This window comes from Schistocerca cancellata, chromosome 4 (genome assembly GCF_023864275.1).
Source record: "Schistocerca cancellata isolate TAMUIC-IGC-003103 chromosome 4, iqSchCanc2.1, whole genome shotgun sequence".
In the NCBI taxonomy this organism is placed as follows: domain Eukaryota; kingdom Metazoa; phylum Arthropoda; class Insecta; order Orthoptera; family Acrididae; genus Schistocerca; species Schistocerca cancellata.
In genome coordinates this window covers 218,391,676-218,397,718 of record NC_064629.1, presented here as the reverse complement: position 1 = coordinate 218,397,718, position 6,043 = coordinate 218,391,676, and the positions used below count along the sequence as shown (strand labels likewise).

The window sequence follows — 6,043 nt, the reverse complement described above, 5'->3', positions numbered from 1 at the left end:
TTTTTCATTATTTTTTCCAAGTTTGTTGCTATAGTCATCTTGAGTTTTATTTATATTTTCTATTATGTAAGTTGCACTGTTTTGTGCCAAGTATGTTGCTGTATATTTTGAGTTAATGAGCATTTCTCTGTAATTTAAGTATATGGCCGAAAGAGTTAGCCTACAGGAATTGTGAACGTAACCCTGTCGTCCAGAACCTCGTGCCACAAAGAGCGCAGATTCACCGCGACATGGGGAAACTCACAGGCATCTATTGTTTATTGAGGCCTAAGCGCTGTAGTGTGTGAGTGAGACAGGCGAGAACCTACGTCAAACTCAGTAGAAGCCCTTTGTGGTGAAGGAGACATAGCAGTGTTAAAGATCGGCCATAAAGGGAAACATTTATGAAAACTATATAATTCTGTAGTAATGCAGGGAATCAAGCCCCAGTAATTTTAATCTGCCATCCTCCATAAATTTTCATGGTGATCCCAATAAAACATGAATATTGATCATATTTATAATAGTTTAGGATTCACTGTTAAAGTGAAATTAACAGGTTTTGTAACAAAGACCTAAATGCTAAAATCTGAACGCTTTTGTCGATCTTAACGATCGACATTTCATACAGAAGCGCATCATTAAAATGACAAACGTTGTAAATATCAACTCTAACTTTTTTTGTTTAAAGGGTATAGTAAATTTAAATTATCAGTATTCACATTTAAGCATCAGATCATCATTTCCTCCACACAAAACACATTGAACGATGACAGCATGACACCTTATTGAATCGTTAGGTAATATAATATTTGTCGTAAGGTTTAGTGCATAATAGTAATTTTTCTTCTTTATTTATTTATCAGAAAGCACATTTGTGCAAGGCTGCTGGCCGTGGCATTCAAAGCTAAGAAGGAAATTGAATTGGTTTTATGTAAAACAATTTAACGTTTATTACGTAATGGATGTTATTGTTACTTTATTTAGAACGTGAAAGTGGTCAAGCTTTGGTTATTTAAATACGTTAAAATGTAAAATAGTGTAGAATAGGCTGTAGCCAATCAGATGGATGGCTTCAAGAAAGGGAACTGCCCTAGTCAGGTGAGCGACGAGATTCGGCAAGCGAGACACGTGGCCGGGGACGGGCAGAGGGCAGGTCTGGTGCAATGCGAAAGCGGACATTTCGGCTGGAGACACCAAAGGGTTCAGTTCGGATTGTGACGCGAAAGCGGACAGTCGGTCTTTAGGCAGCTAGAAAGTGAAACGACTTAGAAAATTTTGTGTTATGTGGTATCGTGGGACTTAGTCTCTGAGCGGTGAGCAGCCGCGCGTCTCGTGTGAACTTTAACTTTTCGCGAAGTTAACGAGGTGGAGTACTGAACTTAAAATTCACGATGAGATTGTGAATGACTGAACTGTGTCAAATGGATATGCGCTCGACTGTAATAGTAGTTCTAACTACGACCACTTTCGCTATTAGTTTGCTTTCTGAATAAACATTATTCTAATCAAATAGCAACTGTGTGGCCTACATCATTTATGGGCCGTTACTTTAGTTCCTAATATTATATATGTCATATTAACTTCACACAGTTTCGCAAACTTCCCATCAGCCAGGGCAACGGCCTTGCCGCAGTGGATACACCGGTTCCCATGAGATCACCGAAGTTAAGCGCTGTGGTCGGTACTTGGATGGGCGACCATCCAGGCCGCCATGCACTGTTGCCATTTTTCGGGGTGCACTCAGCCTCGTGAAGCAATTGAGGAGCTACTGGACCGAATAGTAGCGGCTTCGGTCAAGAATACCATCATAACGACCGGGAGAGCGGTGTGCTGACCCCACGGCCCTCCTATCAGCAACCTCCACTGAGGATGACACGGCGGTCGAATGGTCCCAGCAGGCCACTCGTGGCCTGACGACGGAGTGCGGAGTGCCATCAGCCAGACAATTTAACCGAAGGGTCACAAGTGTCTAATTTAGGGAGTGTAATGCGACACGTGCGGCTCAACCCTGAGACGAGTTTGAGCCAAGACAAAATGGCTCTGAGCACTATGGGGCTCAACTTCTGAGGTCATCAGTCCCGTAGAACTTACAACTACTTAAACTGAACTAACCTAAGGACATCACACACATCCATGCCTGATGCAGGATTCGAACCTGCGACCGTAGCGGTCACGTGGTTCCAAACTGAAGCGCTTAGAACCGCACGGCCACACCGGCCGGCGAGCCAAGACATTTCGACGAAGAGGAACCGCATGTGAGCCCGAACATCTATGGGATGTAAGCTCGCAATATATATTGAGTTCTATGTATGTCTTGTATCATGCATGTTACTGTATGGTGATGAATTTTCAAGCTTTTTTTATGTTCGCCATATCTTAACGTGTATACACCTACAAAAGCATGAATGACTTATTTTTGTAAAAATAATCGTTGTAAGTAAGAGTGAATGATGAATTCATGTGTAGAGAATGAAAAACTATGAATGTGCCTAAGTCATCACTGAGAGAATGAGTAACAATAGTAATGATAGAATGTTTCTATAAATTCATTGAGTATAATGTGAGTCAAGCCAAGACTAGATGAACCGTAGGCGGAAAGTCTTCCAATGTTTTTTGTCTTTCAGTAATTGCGACTAATTTCCACGGTCGCCAGTGAATGAGATGGAGTTCCTACGAAAACAGGCCTTTTCTCCTATGAATGCGATGCTCTGTTGCCTTGGGAGATGACTGTTTCGGACACGGGTTTATATCTGCAGTTTATTTTTCCCATGTTTACCGATAGACATTGCGGATTTTAGAGGTTTCCAGGAGAAAAATAAGCTGCGAATGGAAAGCCTTGTCGAAAACCCTCATCCACCGAGACAACAGAACATCGCATCCATAGCAGGCAAGCCATTTCTAACCAGCAGTTAGTTCCATCTTCTCCTCTGGCAATCGGTCGCAATTACTGAGTAACAGACAACATTGAGAGACGTTTCGTCTACGGTCTGTCAGCATACAAAGTCACGTTTGTTGCTGAATAGGTGGCTTAGTGACAGGCGCCGGGGCCTTTAACTCCAAATCTCTCTGTAGTTATGAAACGTCCCCTTAGAAGAATTTAATGAATTACTGTGCTGATAAACCTCTTACATTATTTGATCTTCAAACAGCTGAGCAGAACTGAACGTACTCAAACATTTCTCTCTTTACTTTTTCTGATCAACACTAAACTGACACACAATATTTTTAGCGCAACGCAATCTGATTTTCAATAATCCCTACAAAACTATGGCCCTGACTAACAATACCCTATACCTTTCACGAATCACTTACCTCACAAAAATCTTCGTTACTCGAACTACTGCAATACAGCGACAGCCGCTACTGCCAGCTAAATAAAAGATTCAAACTACTGAGGGCACTAACTACTGATAGGCATAGTTAGCAAATGAAAGATTTTGATAGAGAACAAACAATGTATTTACGTTAATAGTGTTCAAAAGTCATAATATATATATATATATATATATATATATATATATATATATATATATATATATATATATAGCAGCTCATGACATCCAGTCTTACAAATTTACTGTCTCTGATGGACACACGTCCAGATCATCCGCTGTCAAAACTCCGCCATTTCTCTCGCCACATCCACCACTGCTGGCGGCTCACCTCCAACTGCGCAACGCTACGCGCTATTAACAGCCAACTGCCCAACACTACAATAGCATATATTCCAACAATGCAAACCCACCACAGCCTTCACACAGCGCAGTCAGTGATTTCCATATAGAGGGCTACGTGGCCTTACCAACATAAAAACGTAAACAGCCTACTTACATAGTGATATCTGATGACGTGTTTGGAAAACGTGTTCCTATGCGCGATTTGTTCCTCAAGACACTCTGTCCAACCCTTCGAAGTTTATCGCGACATTTATGAGACAGCATGTATGAGAGGCGATCAAGAATTTCGCGTTTGAGGCCGTTACTGCAGCGTACATGCAATTTAGTGCGACTCCAATGTGAGTAAATGAGCACCGTCATGTTGGCAAAGGGTTAGAGTGACACTGGAAAGGAATATTTTTGATCGTCCCTTACGTGTCTAAATTTCTTGAATGACATTAGATATTTCACGTTTTCGAGGGCAAACTATTTAAAATCCTTAATGACTAGCTACCGTTCTCAATTTCAATATTTGAGGACGTTGCTTTTCATAAGCAGGAACATATGAATGCATAATTTTTTATGGGTTCTCTTTATGGTGTAGACTGCTATTACCTAATTTAGCGACAGTTAGTTACAGATAATGCTAATGTAATTGTTTTTTTTTCAAGTAAGACGAATGTAATTAGAGGCATGTATTCAGTGACCACGTTAACCCTTATGTGACTTTTAAAGCTTTCCTAGAAATATTAAATGAGCATGGCGTGAGAATGCATCCAACTTTCTAGTTATAAACAAGATGACGATTTAATTAATGGGTTTTGTGATAATTTTGAAAATTATATTTGTATTTTATCCACCACATTGACGCTCAAGAGTAACAGAAGAGGAAAGACACTTGGATGTCACCGTCAATGACATGTGAGCAGTTGCCAGTTTAACGGAAGATCGGTTTTATATATACGAAGACAGTAACTTGTTCTCGAAAGAACAGTTACTGTTGATGACCGTGCAGCTTTTCCCTGGAATAAATGATGACTAACTGAAAACCTCAGCTGCCGACAGGTGTTGTTGATATACCTTGATGTAGACAGCTGAAAATGTGTGCCCCGACCGGGACTCGAACCCGGGATCTCCTGCTTTCATGGCAGACGCTCTATCCATCTCAGCCACCGAGGACACAGATGAATAGCGCGACTGCAGGGACTTATCCCTTGCACGCTTCCCGTGGCTCAGCTGGGTAGAGCGTCTGCCATGTAAGCAGGAGATCCCGGGTTCGAGTCCCGGTCGGGGCAAACATTTTCAGCTGTCTACGTCGAGGTATATCAACAACATCTGTCGGCAGCTGAGGTTTTCAGTTAGTCATCATTTATTCCAGGGAAAAGCTGCACGGTCATCAACAGTAACTGTTCTTTAGAGAACAAGTTACTGTCTTCGTATATGTAGTTAAAGGCTACCTAGCCACTGACCTTCGTCTGTGCGAATGCGCACAGGTTGCCCAAACTCTTACGGGAATCGCCAAAGCGTGCGCGAGTAATGAGTGGGTGGGCAAATGTCTATAAGGTACAATACATATTTAGAATTGTGGACAGTTGGGAATGTGAGTCCCACGGGAAGCGTGCAAGGGATAAGTCCCTACAGTCGCGCTATTCATCTGTGTCCTCGGTGGCTCAGATGGATAGAGCGTCTGCCATGTAAGCAGGAGATCCAGGGTTCGAGTGCCGGTCGGGGCACACATTTTCAGCTGTCTACATCTAGGTATATCAACAACACCTGTCGGCAGCTGAGGTTTTCAGTTAGTCATCATTTATATCGGTTTTATTCACACTACAAGTACACACTTTAGTTTTTGCTATATGTGTTCGAATTAGAACTTATGATATTGAAACTTCACGGAAGTGAAGACCGGTACTCCAACCCAGATCATTTGCCTTTAGCGGAAAATTTACCAACTGAGCTGTCCAGGCACGACTCAGGACCCGCTCTCACAGTTTTAGTTCCGCCAGTACCTCTTTTCTCTCACCTGAACGTCACAGAAATCCTCCTGCATATCTTATGGGATTAGCATTCCTGGGAGCCAGAACTTCTGAGAAATGGTCAAGCTACTGCCTAGCGGATTCTTTCCAGTATGAATTTTCACGCTGTAGTGAGTGAGCGCTGGTAAGTTGAAACGGTGTGCCATACCGGAACTAGTACCTAGATTTTGTACCTTTCCCGTGAAAATTCTCTGCTGAAAAAGTTATGCACGTGCGACTCGCAAAGTGCCATCTTGGCATATTGTGCATGTCAGTCGTACTTTTTCTTTATGTAGCTGAAATAAATTATTTGAAACATGTTTCTCAAATCGACTGGCCATGTAAGTGAATAAAATAATATTGAAACACACTCACAAACAAAAACTTACG

At 42.0% G+C, this 6,043-nt stretch overlaps 1 non-coding gene across 1 annotated transcript; it reads left to right on the top strand.

Moving 5' to 3' along the window:
• Positions 1-4,858: 4,858 nt before the first annotated feature.
• Positions 4,859-4,933, top strand: Trnat-ugu (transfer RNA threonine (anticodon UGU)). Its single transcript has one exon. It is a non-coding gene; the product is annotated as a tRNA-Thr (tRNA).
• Positions 4,934-6,043: the final 1,110 nt, after the last annotated feature.